A 15,245-nucleotide genomic window follows, 5' to 3' on the forward strand; every position below is an offset into this window, starting at 1 on the left:
CGACCCACTTTGTCACTCGCATGGTGTCTGTACACAACGCAACCTGTGCCTTCCGTGACACCCCACCCCCGCTCTGTGTGTTTGCCTGGAAATGGCTACTCCCCAAACTAGATGCCCTCCAGTTGAAGAACTGTGATTGACTGGTTCCGAACAGCGTATTGTAAAAGATTACTCCCCCGTGTGTGTGTGTGTGTGTGTGTGTGTGTGTGTGTGTGTGTGTGTGTGTGTGTGTGTGTGTGTGTGTGTGTGTGTGTGTGTGTGTGTGTGTGTGTGTGTGTGTGTGTGTGTGTGTGTGTGTGTGTGTGTGTGTTGAGATTCAACCTTCAATAACCCTTTACAGTAGTTCTTGTAGTATCCTTCTTTCTAATGACCATGTTTATTATTGTGTCCTTCCCAAAGAGGTGTGTAATGTACAGCCTGGTCTTTCTTCTGTTAGCTTTATGCTTCTATTTTTGGTCTTACTGTTTTTGCTCTTACTGTTCAGTCTCCCACACGTGTCACTGCCCCCTCCTTTACCTCACCTTTTGTGTGCAAATCACAAATTACCCCCTATTCCCCATGTAGTGTACTGCTTTTGACCAGTAATGGGGTGTTATAAACTTATAAGCTCGTCTCTAATGCAACTCTCTTACCTTTGTTTTTGCCCCTATCTACACCCTCTCCCTGCCTGTTTCTCATCCCTCTCTCTCATTCTTCCCTCCTTTCTCCACCTCACTTTCTCTCTACCCTCACTTTCTCTCTACTCTCACTCACTACATTCTCTACCTTACCATCTTTCTTCATTTCTGCCTTTTTCTCTCTCTTCCCTATTTCACTTTCTTTTCTCTCTTCCGCCTCTTCGTCTCCCCCTCCCTCCCTCTCTCTATTGCATCCCCCATCCTCCCCTGGGGAGCAGGCTACGGGCCATGCTGGGTGCAGACGGCCAGCTCCAGCAGGTCCAGCCCAGCCTGACCAGAGAGGCCTTCCTGAAGATGATGATGCCCGACAGTCCCCCCGAGGAGGGGGGTCGTGGCAAGGTGAGCCAATGCTCCCTCTAGTTTTTGTCCACACTAATTGGTTCCCTATCTCTCCCAACTCTCCGGTTCCTTCGTATACTGTCTGGGCTGTGTTCAGTGAAAGGAAACGTTTGGAACGTTGCCGATAGACATGTAATACATAGAGCTGACATGATTCTCTAGTGTAGTGTTCCCCGTTTCCTCCTCTGACAATGAGTGTCTCGCTTTAATTTCCTTCCCTCCTTCAGTCGGCTCCTTCCTCCGCTTGACATAATCCATTCGGATTGCTTGTGATATTAAAAATCAAGGCTGGCACCGTTTTCAAATGAACTGAAATTAAAACCAAGGGTGGTTATTAAGGCGCCAGATTCACGCTAACCTTTTCCATAGCACAGATTCCCTCCGCTTATCGAAAGGTTCATTTAGACGTCTCCCGTTCATTGCCACCAGCCATGGCGACTAGCGTCGGGGGGGAAAAGCCCACCACTTGATGCAAGGCTCTTGGGTAATTAGAAGAAGAAGAAAATGTGTCCAGGAAACAAGGGTGAAGGTGCAATGGGAAGGGGTTGATTCAAATGGATTTGATCTGGGAGCTAGCGAGCTGCAGACCTCGCTTCTTCAGACCTCTTTGTTCACTGATTGAAAAATACATCACAGGAACAAAAGAAAATGGCTGCCAGCAACATAAGTCAATAGTCTTGACATATCCTCCTGTAATAGATGGAAGATTTGTCTATCATTATCTGAAGCCCTGCATTGATACCAACTACTATGCACATGGAAGCTATTGTCAGATAATTGAGGGGAAATTATTGGCTCTCATTTTTGGCACTGTGGTACACCGAAGTTACTGTTTTGCCAATTTTGTGGATTCAAGCTGTTTTTTTCCTAGTTTAGCACATACCAGTTGGCGCTTTAATCACTCCTTCCGTTGTGCAGCCCTCCGAGATGTAAAATGTCTCTGAATATTCTGTCACCCTTTTTCCCTCCCTCATTTTCTCTATCTCTTCCCGCAGAGTCTGACTGGTCCTGGCGGCCTGCCCATGTCCCCGCGGAGGTCCCTGTACCGGACCCTGTCAGACGAGAGCCTGTGCAGCAGCCACAGGAAAACCCTGTCCCTGGTCAGCTCCCGGAGCTCTCTACTGGACCAGGCCCTGCCCAACGATATCCTGTTCAGCACCGCCGCTGGGCCCTACCACAGCACCCTGCCACCTCGCATGAACCTCGGCCACAGCCATGGGGCGCCGCTACACAAGAGTGAGTGAGATTACGCCACCTAGCTGGCTAGATAGCTAGGTCTTGTCGGTTGTGAGCATAGAATTCAATAGAACAGATAGATACTAGATACTTTAATGTATCTCTATGGTTGAGAGGGAATAGGGTTGGTCAGCCTTTCCCCTGGAGAGCTACAGAATGTTTACGCTTTTGTTCCAGTCCTGCTCTAACCCACCAGATTCAACAAATACCGTTTTTACCTTCGAATCAGTGTTAAAGTACCAAAGTCTGCTTTACATTTATTATATATTAGTGAAACCTTGGGAGTACATTTCATTGATTCGGACGTTCAATTAGGAATGGAACACGTGTTACGAAATCATTCATGTATCTGCCAAAGACGGAATGCTCCTGAGGTGTAGTGACAAGGCAAATGGTGCTGAGTGGAAAGCTGCGTTCACCTACTCCTGAAAAGTACTTAAAGGCCCACTCTGTGATAATTTACAGCCACTTTTATATTTCTCCAGCCCCATTCCTCAGCTTTATAGTGAACAAAGTGGCGGGGCAGCCATTTTTGATTTTCAAATTAAGGAGCGGGCCATAGAAATAAAAAATATCTAACTGTGAGCTCATTGTGGTCAATTAAATGCAAACGCCATTGCCAGTCTGAAGCTGAACTTTACGAGACCTATCGTAAAAGCTACAGCGTATGCCACTTTCAATTTCCCATCTGTCTTGTATTAGGTGAGAATTCATAGGTGTTAAATTGATGCAAACCGATTTTAAAAAGCTTAGTCTTTTTTTTTAAAACACAGTAAGATATTGGATATTTTCCACTGGGAAAAGCATCCCAGTGTGTGCTCATTGAGTAGGCACGATATTAACCCTTTCACTGTCGGTCCTCCTTGTGTTCTTTGTTGAAGCATTCTAACCATTGGTTGTATTTCACAATGAGAAAAAGGGGCTGCTAATCCAGTCCTTATGAAAGGAACACCCCTCCCCCACATTTGAGGGTGGAGGTGTGTGTAAATATGTGGTTGCTGTGTCTTATTTAACTCTGTGGGGGGGGGCTCAGAAACCAAAATTAAGGATCATGAATCTCCAGCTGTGTGCGAGATTAAGTTACCCATGTGTGCGTATGTGTGTTTTTATGCACACATTTGTGTGCCTAGGTTTGTGTGAATCTGTACGCCAAAGCTGACCCCTGTGGGCGTCCCCTAGATGCAGGTTAATTGTCTGTCTGGCGGGGGGAAGCTCCCCCTTCGTCTCCGTCCTCTAATCAGCTTTCAACAGCAGACTGTGACATTGGGTTAAAAAAAAAAGTAACCGTGTTCTTGGCTGTTTTCCAAGCAGGACTGCAATTGTTTTGCATTTTTTTCCACATTTTGGGAGGGGGGGGGAGACTCGCAAATTGAACAGGGTGAATTGTATTTGCTTAAGGGGAGTTGCAGATGCCTCTGAAAAATGTCTGTTAAGGTGTGAGATGTTTGTGTTACGCTTTGGTGGAAAGTGCCCATCTTTCATTCATTTAGAGTATCATCTTATTTAAACTGTATATTTGAAATGTATGTTTTTACTGACTTTGAAACCTAAAACCCCGAAATTACTTTGTTAATCTGCAAGCAGGAGCAGGTGTTCCAAGTGGAGAATGGATGAGCACTGATGTCTCATTATTGGAAGACAGGAGAGGGTGGGAGGAAAGGAGAAAGGAGGAGGGAGGGAGGGCGAAAGAAAGAAAGAAAAAAAGGAGGGAGGGGGGAGGGAGGGAGAACCAACTGTTCCCTTCACCCAAATCGGTGAGGCTGTTGCTCACTTATCTAAACCGAATTGTCTCATCTCTACAGATGAGCTGTGGTTCTCTGACAGCTCCCTGGCCGACCGCTGCAAAATGGCCGATGGTAGTCTAATGCCCCTCCCGGAAGCAGTGTCTGGCCTGGATTGGTCCCATCTTGTTGATGCCGCAAGGGCTTTTGAAGGTAATATAACGTCTAGATTCATCATACTCCCGCATGGCATTAAACAAAACTGTGTACTTATTCATTGTTTGACCTTTTGATGCTCCCAAAAGCTTACCCAACTAACAATTAACATTGCCTACAACAGTATGGAATGTTTTTGTCAGGTACCCATTTGGTTGTGATGTGAAAGGGAATCTTCAGATGGGGAATCTTCACATTTGTTGGACCATTTTCATTCAAGCGAGATACGTTTGAATAATGTTGAAAGGAAAACGTTATCGGTGTTGTAACTCAACCTTCACGGAACATCCCTATGGACGGACTTTCTTAAAGCACTTAAAACCTGGACCAACAAAGGCTATGGGGATGTTATCTCCATACCTACCAGAAACATTGTTCCCTAACCTACCAGAAATTCTCTGGGAACATGTTAGCTAGGTGTAAGTGGTACCTGATTAACATTTTCTGCTACCAAGGTGTCGTGCTGTCAAATCTTTTGTCCCCAGTTCTCATCAGGCTTTCAGCGCGTTAACTGTTATCCTTTTGTTCACTCAATAGGACAATTCCTGGCCTTTATTCAGTGTCTAAATTGTACTCAATGTTTTTTTACCGCTCTGGTCAATTTAGGTATCTAATTTGGCGTGAAAGACCATTATAAAAAATATAGATATTTTCTCATAATGTTCAGATGTGATTTCATTGTCCGTCGTCCAATTAAAGTGACTGGACATTCATTCAAATTGATCCCCAATATCATCTTGACCCAGTCAAAATCTTCAGTCTCTCCCATTGTCTGTGTCTGCCTTGAACTCAGTCTGTCTACCGCGAGGTGCTAATTAGCAGGAAGTGGAAGGAGAGCGAGAGTATTTGGGGACTTGAGAAACTAAGCATTATCACAATGGAGCGCACAGCAAGGAACCATTTTGCCAAATTACTCAAACCCACTTTGCGCTGTAATTGCACCCCTTACTTGCACACTTTCTCTGGCAATTATAGCTTCGCTACCTCGGTCAACTGTGTTCAGGGGTAGCTGGGGGGTGTTTTTCTGGTAACCTGGAATGACTTGGTTTTAAATGTAACCTTTATTTAACTAGGCAAGTCAGTTAAGAACAAATTCTTATTTACAATGACGTCCTAAGAACAGTGGGTTAACTGCCTTGTCCAGGTGGAGAACGACAGATTTTTACCTTGTCAGCTAGCAACCTTTTGGTTACTGGCCTAATGCTCTAACTACTAGGCTACCTGCCGCCCGCTAGACTACCTGAGCTACAGAGTGATGTACTCCCGATTTTGTATTTATTATAATTACTTCCTTCATGACCAACTGATGTTTATAGACTGGATAGGTTGGAACCGGTGACCTTTCACCCTGAGCAACGAGGGGTGGGGCCGGGGACTCCATTGACTAGCATTGGGCTGCACAGCAGCCTTCGATTTGCATAGAAGTCAACAACAGAGAAAAGAGGGGGAACTAATTTGCTCGGAGAGTCGTTGGAGTGCTGACCCTGGCATTATTGTGTCATTTAGTTGGCTTGTTTAGTTTCGTGGTGCTCGCTGTGTGTTCTCAAGGCAGTGTTGCTAAGCACGCATGCTAGCCCTCATTAGCATGCCCGGGGCAAAGGGCGTGGTTTGCATTAGTAGCAACTAGCGAGCATTATTTCTGTTTCCGTAGACCCACGCATACTAGAACAGGACAAATGGTTCACATTCACAGTCAAGAGTGCAGCGAAACAGACACGACATAGACATTCCTTTCTCCTTACGTCGCTCATTCTTCAGTTGTGATTCATATTTATCAATGATAACTTAACCTCAAGATTTATCTAAGACCGTTTCTTTTCCATATTGAACATTACAGAAAGAATGCCATGGGATGTTTTTCTTGTTCTTGTCTTTTTACTGAAGGAAAATGAATACCTGACTCTGTTATACATCTCCCTCTTCTTTACTTTCTCCCTTGCCCTCTTTTGTATTCTTTATTTTCCACTATGGTAATCACTTCACCTGTGATTCACTTCAATCAGCGTTAAGCCAATGTTGAGACTGTCAATTAAAACAGAGAGTGATTGTTAAAATGGAGAAAGAGGGATGTGTAATTATGGGTGAGATTTGCACAGCTTCAGTCTCTCGCTTGGCTCTCCGAAGCAACTTCAGTGAGACACTTATCTTTAGTGAGAACCACTTTCATCTCTCTTCCCTCTCTCGCTCTTACCTCTCACTCTCACTCGCACTTCCCTTTTTCTCTCTCCCCTCTTCTCAGTCCTTAGCGGGAACAATCTTAGAGAGAACAGCTCCCATCCCTTTCCCCTTCTCCCTCCTTTCTGTCCTCAAATACTACATCCGTGTCACCTCTCAACACCGTCCAACTATTGAGAAGACAGACGCAAGTGGGGGATGGTTGGTGCTGCCCTTTTGCTAGAAACTTAACCTCAATTTCCTCACTAAGACCCCGGCTTTCTAAATTGATATGTGATCCCGACTCGGACATCTGCTAGGCTATTCTGACTTCTCACAAGCTTAGTCTGTTTTTTCTTGTTTTCTTCCTTATCCAGAATTGTCCTATGCTCTTTATCTGGAAGGTAACAGTAGCGTGCTGTGCCGTGTCGGTTACTAAGAAAGGGTACTGGCTTCCAGTGATTCTCAACTCGGCAACCCATCGGACTGCAATTTGTTCTAGCCCAGTGCTAACGCACTTGATTCAACTAACCACGGGCTGTTTGAGTTGTTGACTAGTTGAATCAATTGTGTTAGTGTTGCACTAGAACACAAATGTGCAGTCATGTGGGTCTTTACAGCTGGAGTTGAGAATAACAGGCTTACAGTGCCTTCGGAAAGTATTCAGACCCCTTGACTTTTTCCACATTTTGTTAGGTTACAGCCTTATTCTAAAATTGATTACATAGTTTTTTTCCCTCATCAATCTACACACAATACCACATAATGACAAAGAAAAAACAGGTTTTTAGAAAACATTTCACATTTATACAAAAATAAATAAAACTGAAATAGTACATTTACATAAGTATTCAGTCCCTTTACTCAGTACTTTGTTGAAGCACCTTTGGCGGCAATTGCAGAATCGAGTCTTCTTGGGTATGGCGCTACAAGCTTGTCACACCTGTATTTGGGGAGTTTCTCACATTTTTCGCTGCAGAACCTATGTCAGGTTGTATGGGGAGCGTTGCTGCTCAGTTATTTTCAGGTCTCTCCAGAGATGTTCGATCGAGTTCAATTCCGGGCTCTGGCTGGGCCACTCAAGGACATGCAGAGGCTTGTCCCAAAACGACTACTGTGTTGTCTTGGCTGTGTGCTTAGGGTCGTTTTCCTGTTGGAAGGTGAACCTTTGCCTCAGTCTGAGGTCCTGAGCGCTCTGGAGCAAGTTTTCATCAAGGATCTCTCTGTACTTTGCTCCGTTCATCTTTGCCTCGATCCTGACTAACTCCCAGGCCCTGACGCTGAAAAACATTGCCACAGCATGATGCAGCCACCACCATGCTTCACCGTAGGGATGGTGCCAGGTTTCCTCCAGATGTGACGCTAGGCATTCAGGCCAAAGAGTTCAATGGTTTCATCAGACCAGAGAAACTGAGAGTCCTTTAGGTGCCTTTTGGCAAACTCCAAGCTGGCTGTCATGTCCCTTTAACTGAGGGGTGGATTCTGTCTGGCCACTACCGTAACGGCCTGGTTGGTGGAGTGCTGCAGAGATGGTTGTCCTTCTGGAAGGTTCTCCCATCTCCACAAAGGAACTCTGGAGCTCTGTCAGAGTGACATTTTTACATATACATTACATTTTAGTAGACGCTCTTATCCAGAGCAACTTACAGTAGTGAATGCATACATTTCATACATTTCATGCATTATTTATTTTTACATTTTTTGAAATTGTACTGGCCCCCCGTGGGAATCGAACCCACAACCCTGGCGTTGCACACACCATGCTGGCGTTACAAATACCATGCTCTACCAACTGAACCACAGGGAAGATGATGTGACCATCGGGTTCTTGGTCACATCCCTGACCCAGGCTCTTCTCCCCAGATTGCTCAGTTTGGCCGGGTGGCCAGCTCTAGGATTAGTCTTGGTTGTTCCAAACTTCTTCCATTTTAATAATGATGGAGGCCAGTGTGTTCTTGGGGATCTTCAATGCTGCAGAAATGTTTTGGTACCCTTCCCCAGATCTGTGCCTCGACGCAATCCTGTCTCGGAGCTCTACAGACAATTCTTTTGATCTAATGGCTTGGTTTTTGCTCTAACATGCACTGTCAACTGTGGGACCTTATATAGAAAGGTGTGTGCCTTTCCAAATCATGTCCAATTAATTGAATTTACCACAGGTGGACTTCAATATAGCCTAGTGGTTAGAGCGTTGGGCCAGTAACCGAAAGGTTGCAGGATCGAATCCACGAGCTGACAAGGTAAAAATCTGTCGTCCTGCCCCTGAGCAAGGCAGTTAACCCACTGTTCCCTGGGTGCCGAAGACGTGGATGTCGATTAAGGCAGCCCACCCCCCCGCACCTCTCTGATTCAGAGAGGTTGGGTTAAATGCAGAAGACACACTTCAGTTGAAGGCATTCAGTTGTATAACTGACTAGGTATCCCCCTTTCCCAATCAAGTTGTAGAAACATCTCAAGGATGATCAATGGAAACAGGGTCCACCTGAGCTATGAGACTCAAAATTGAGCAGAGTCTAAATACTTAAGCAAATCATTTTTTTATAAATTTGTAAAAATGTAAAAACCTGTTTTCACTTCGTCGTGTGTAGATTGCTGAGAATTTTTTTAATCCATTTTAGAATGAGGCTGTAATGTAACAAAATGTGGAAAAAGTCAAGGGGTCTGAATACATTCCAAAGGCACTGTATATTATACTGTGAGTGGGGCCTTAACTGTGTGAAGTCCAGTTTGCTCTCATATTTAACCCGCCGCCTGCACGTGCGACCCTCTTCACCCACCGAGAGACTGGATCCAATTGTTATATACAGTGCCGTGAAAAAGTATTTGCCCCCTTTCTGATTTCCCTATTTTTGCATATTGTTGATACTGAATGTTATCACATCTTAAACCTTTATTTAATATTAGGTTTTGTTGAAGATCTGATAATGTTCAGTATGAAAAAATATGCAAAAAATAGCGAAAATTAGATAGTGGGGAAAATACTTTTGCACAGCATTGTCACTCAAAAATTATTGCTTTTAGAATAGACCCTGGCAAAGGTTTAGGGATGGGGGAAGCTAACCATAGCACCTCAACAGAATCCATTCTGCTCTACATCGCTCCCTATTAATCATGCTCTCCACCTCCATGGTTGCAAGAATGGACTGCTTAAAAGGGCTGCACCAGAATGTGCCTTTCCTTAGAACATTGCTTTTGGAGCATGTAAGCACTACTGTAGCTTACTTGCACTGAAAGTGGACTAAACACCGTGTGGGTAGCTGAACTGTATCTGAGGGATGTGCTGTCTCCTCTCATGTTTTCAGGTCTGGAGCTCGACAAGGATGCCAGTCGTCTGTGTGATAAAGACAGTCAGAAAGACTCACTAGGTGACATGACATTTTGCTCAACACAGCTCTACTCTTTTTTTTTAATAAATGTTTTCCTCTTCACTGGAATTACTTGACTTGTACTACTACTCTAGTTTCTCTAGCTTCTTTCACCTTTACTGCCATTGGTGCTTTTGCTATTACCTCTATAACTCCTACACTTTTATTTAGTATGAAACCAAATCCAATTAGGGTTTCTACTAGCATTTCTGTCAATACTACCAGAGCTACTACTACAACAGCTAATGCTTCTGTCACACTACAGCAGCTACTACTACCACTACCATTGTACTTCTACCACCACCTTCTACTACTAGCTGCCTAGTACCTCTGCCTAGTGTTACCTCAACCCCTCTTCTATGGTGACGTTTTCTCCTGCATACTTTTGTTCCAGCCTAGCACTAAAACGCCTGATTAAACTGCTGTCCTCTTCTAATATGACATTTCTAAGCAGTTAAGGACATTCTTAAAGTCGAGATGTGTGTCATGGTATTTAAAGATGCACTATGCAGAAATCGCTCCGCCATTGCCTGGTTGCTAAAATTCTAATAGTTCACCTAATTTCAGTTTGAGACAAAACAAGTATAGTGTAGAGAATCATTGTACCATCTAAACTGCTGTGAAATGTATTTTCCATAACCGAAAATATTGTACACTGAACAAAAATGTAAAGTGTTGGTCCCATGTTTCATGAGCGGAAATTAAACATCCCAGAAATGTTCCATATGCACAAAAGTTTATTTCTCTCAAATTGTGTGCTAAAATTTGTTGACATCCCTTTTAGTGAGCATTTCTCCTTTGCCAAGATAATTCATCCACCTGATAGGTGTGGCATATCAAGAAGCTGATTATACGGCATGAATATTACACACGTGCACCTTGTGCTGGGGTCAATAAAATGCCACTCTAAAATGACACAAGTTTTGAGGGAGCATACAATTGGCATGTGGACTTCAGGAATGTACAACAGAGCTGTTGCCAGAGAATAGAATGTTCATTTCTGTACCATAAGCCGCATCCAATGTCGTTTTAGAGAATTTGGCAGTACGTCCAACCAGCTTACCGGTTTACTGATATCAACGTTGTGAACAGAGTGCCCAATGGTGGCAGTGGGGCTATGGTATGGGCAGGCATAAGCTATGGACAACCAACACAATTGCATTTTATCAATGGCAATTTGAATGCACTGAGATACTGTGACAAGATCCTGAGGCCCATTGTCATACCATTCATCTGCCACCATCACCTCATGTTTCACAATGATAATGCACAGTCCCATGTCGCAAGGATCTGTACACAATTCCTGGAAGCTGAAAATGTCCCAGTTCTTTCATGGCCTGCATACTCACCAGACATGTTTGGGATGCTCTGGATTGACATGTATGAACGCATGTTCTAGTTCCCGACAATATCCAGCAACTTCGCACAGCTATTGAAGAAGTGTGGGACAACATTCCACAGGCCACAATCAATAGCCTGATCAACTCTATGCGAAGGAAATGTGTCGAAACTGCATGAGACAAATGCTGGTCACACCAGATACTGACTGGTTTTCTGATCCACGCACCTGCCTTTTTTTTAAGGTGTATGTGACCCAACAGAAGCATATCTGTATTCCCAGTGATGTGAAATCCATAGATTACGACCTAATTATTTTTTTTTTCAATGGATTGATTTCCTTGTATGAAATGTAACTCAGTAAAGTCTTTTTGAAATTGTTGCATGTTGCTTTTTATATTTTTGTTCAGTGTATTTTCAGCTGTTTGAAGCTGGTGTACAAAAACAAAGTAAAAGTCGCAAAACAAAATTCAAGAATGGGAAGCATAGAAATAGAGCACATAGAACAGATCTACCGCCCAAAAGTTACATATTGCAGCTTTAATAGTATTGTTTGTATGTGTTTCTTTAGCAGCGGACCAGGGTTCACTCTGCTCCATGTTGGACGTGGAGCAGGCCCAGCAAGCCATGGAGCTCTCCCATGAGCTGAGTCGGAGGGTGGCTGCGTCGGAGGCCGCCGCTCTGAAGGCAGGGTAGGTGTACTGCGCCTTTGGGTGGGGCAGGCAGTTAAAGGAGCTTGACTTAGCAGAGAAGGGGATTTAGTTATTGAAGGTCTTACATATACGTATGTTTAACACTACTTACTGACTGAATGCACTGACAAAAGCATGAATGCCGAAACATTGTTCATCCTCTAAAGGTGTGTGTGTGTGCTTTTTTTTTCACTCTGAGGTTGGTGTAATACGGTGAAATTATGAACACTATGATAATGCCCTTCTAGTGTAAGAGCTTTTTGAAAAGGCTGCCTAAAATTTCAGCCTGTTTTGGTGGGATGGAGTTTTGGTAAATTAGTTAATAGACCGATAAGAAAGAGTTCCGAACCTCTCTGCCCACTCAGACCTCATAGACAGTCCTAGCAGTCTTTGCTTAAAAAATTGCTCTTTGCTAAGAAGCTATTTTTGTTTCTTTTTGACCATTTTAATTGAAAACAATCACAGTAAGGTGCTAAATTGTTAACCAGAAATGATTTGATATTGAGATAAAAACGGCTTCATTGGACCTTTTTAAGATGAACTAATAACTACACCAATTTTCATAAATTACCTTCACTCTGATTTTGATTGTGGACCCGCAACACTGTTCACTTAAATATGTTTTAAGTCCGTGACCTGGTCACACCTGAAGTTTGCAAGTAAACAATGCCGGTGTTTATCAGTTGTTAAGCTTCGCTTCATAGAGTGGTCTGATTTTGATATACCATCGAAGACAGACATGACGAAGAGCTCAATTTCTATAAGACTGCTCTTTAGACTTGCAAAACTTAAAGAAGCCTGTCGCTCTATCTCTATATAGGGATGGCTCTCCTGCTCTGCTCACGGGCAAAGTCCTCCAACTGGAAGAGATCCTCAGACAGCTTCAGTTCGACCTCAGAAAGGTAAAGTCAACTCCCCGAAGCACATCGCTATCGTGTCCAGTGAACCACTTAGCATATATAACAATAATAACATGGTCATTTTAGCAGATTCATTTATCCGAAGTGATGTGCAGCTAACGCATGAATCAGTATACTACTATGATGTACTAGAATGGTCTATACAATTTAGCTGTTCTAAAATGTACGCTTCTCTGTTGGTGTATTTTGTAAATCATACAACCCCAGCAGGCAAAACCGGTTGTCATGGCCAGGTTGTATATTGATTGTAAAATGGCGTTTTGTCTGTCTTTTCAGCAACCAGAAAAATATGTCTTTATCGGACCAGATAAACAACCAGAATATGATCGCTTTCCCATGATGTGTTGACGTTGTCATATAATATACATCTTTACCTGGTTGTAACAGAGACCAGTTGGTTGTAATCTGGTTATATGTCTTCTCATTCAGAAAACCAGTGTACAACCAGACAATTATGTCATAATGAAGATAAATGTTGTCCTCTGTGCCAAATGGCGATCATATGTAAAGCCAATGCCGTCATGCCAGGTTGCGTAATAACCTGTGTGTGTGTTCCCTCACCACAGGAGCAAGAGGACAAGGCCATGTTGCAGGAGCAGGTCCAGCACTTGCGTCAGGACAACATGCGTCTGCACGAGGAGAGCCAAACGGCAGCCGCCCAGCTCAGGAGGTTCAGTGAATGGTTCCTACACTCGGTCGACAACAAGAAGCCATGAGAAAAAAAAGAAGGAAAGAAAAAAACACTGACACGTACACACACTGCAACATGGCCGTTAACTCCACATTACCTGAGCCAGTGGCATGTCAAGAGGGACGATGTCTGCAGTGATTCAAAGTGAATAGCCATCGCATGAGAACGAGAAGTTGCGAGTTAGCGTGCTAATGGTAGTAGCGTTGTTTTGAAATCAAAACAACAACATGAATTAGTGTAAATATACCAAGGGGCCGGGGGGAGGGTAAAGGAATACATTTATAGAAGGTTTAGATAAAGGGGAGGAAGGGAAGAATGTAGCAGACCTCATGTTTTTGGCTATTTGCTTATAGGAAGGAACATGTGAATTTAAAACAAATGAATGTAACTTATGTGAAATCTATATTCTTTTGCCGAATAAGGCAAATGTAAAACGTATCAGTTCCCTCAGTAAACAACAATGAAAAGAAGTTCACCCAAATAAAATGACTCAACTTTACCTTGACTTTTAATGTATTATAAAACAACCAGGAAACAACTAAGGTGTTACAAGGTTCTTGTATAAAAAAAGCTAATCTTTAGTAAGTTTTGTAAAGTACTCCACTGTTTTGAACAAAAAAAATAGAAATTGTCCTAGCAATAAATATGGTGATAGTCACAAAACTGTTATTAATGGTTAGCACTGATTGTGGTGTTGTTGAGATTGCGGTTGTATTGGATTTCTTGGAAGTGTTTATTTTGCAGGAACAAAAATGTGCCTGACTTTAACCAGTAGTGTATGGATACTGTAGTCTTTTCTGTTGTTGTAGTCCCTCGTCCTTTTCCAACCCCACGCCTTGTCCACTACTCTCACTAATGATGTCTACCATGATATTATTACCTTTTTATTTTTGCCACAGAGAAAAGTATTCTTATGCAGTTGATCCCGAACACTTGCGGGTACACAAGGTACCGCCAAGTGTATGAATGATGTATTTTCAATGCCAAAATGTGTTTGATGGTCTTTGTACAGTACTTCAGAGAAAGTGTCTTGTATTTAACACTCTTATTTAAATTTACCCTCCAAATTGTTTATTTTAATATTGAGTATTTTGTTCCTTTCTGCACTAAAAAAGATTAATGGCTCCTTATTGGTAATATCTGTATAGTTGGCAAGAGATAAGATATAAATACTATATACATATAAAGGGTTATTTCTGGGAAGTCCAACGTTTGGATGCTGCTAGAATACAGCCTGTTGTTTTGTATGCCTTTCTTTCTTTGTAAGGTGTTTTGTTAAAGATGGGACAAAAGGTTTGCTTTTTTAATAAATGTAGGATGTTGGAAAAACAAAATGGACTCAACAGTGTCATTTAATTCCAGCGACAATGTTTGTGAGTATTAAGGTATTTTTTGTGAAGTTCGGTGCTGTTTTGCGGACAGAAAATGTCTTAGAGACAGCCTATAGTATGTCCCTGATGAACTGGTTAGTTGACATTCTTGACAAGAATTGACTATAATCAGTGCCACAGTGTTTGATAAGTGCCATGCAGTCATTTGGAGTATTGAATTATGGGTAACACTTGTACAGGGATCACATATTAGGCACAATTGGGAATCTGCATAGTAGCAGATGTGCCTTTTTTATAGGTCAGGCCATTATTCAAAACGGCTCTCTAAAGGATCTAGCAAAAGTGATGCCTGGCTGGCTGGAAGCAGGTGTTCTGGAGTGTAGCACACTGTCATCATATCTTATTAGACCCAGATGGGCCACCAGTGTCCACAAGCATCACCCATATGAACCTTTTGAATTATTCATGGTTTGGAAGAAATATCATTCTATTCCTTTCAAAATAGAATTTTCAGATCTGGATCCTGGAGCCATGTGGAACTAATAAAAAAATTGAAATATGTGTG

The 15,245-nt window shown here is 42.8% G+C and overlaps 1 pseudogene; it reads left to right on the forward strand.

The window, feature by feature from the left end:
* LOC115208519 (signal-induced proliferation-associated 1-like protein 2) overlaps positions 1 to 14,683 on the forward strand; it is a 110,437-nt pseudogene extending 95,754 nt beyond the window's left edge.
* Positions 14,684 to 15,245: the final 562 nt, after the last annotated feature.

Source organism: Salmo trutta, chromosome 14, assembly GCF_901001165.1.
Source record: "Salmo trutta chromosome 14, fSalTru1.1, whole genome shotgun sequence".
In the NCBI taxonomy this organism is placed as follows: Eukaryota; Metazoa; Chordata; class Actinopteri; order Salmoniformes; family Salmonidae; genus Salmo; species Salmo trutta.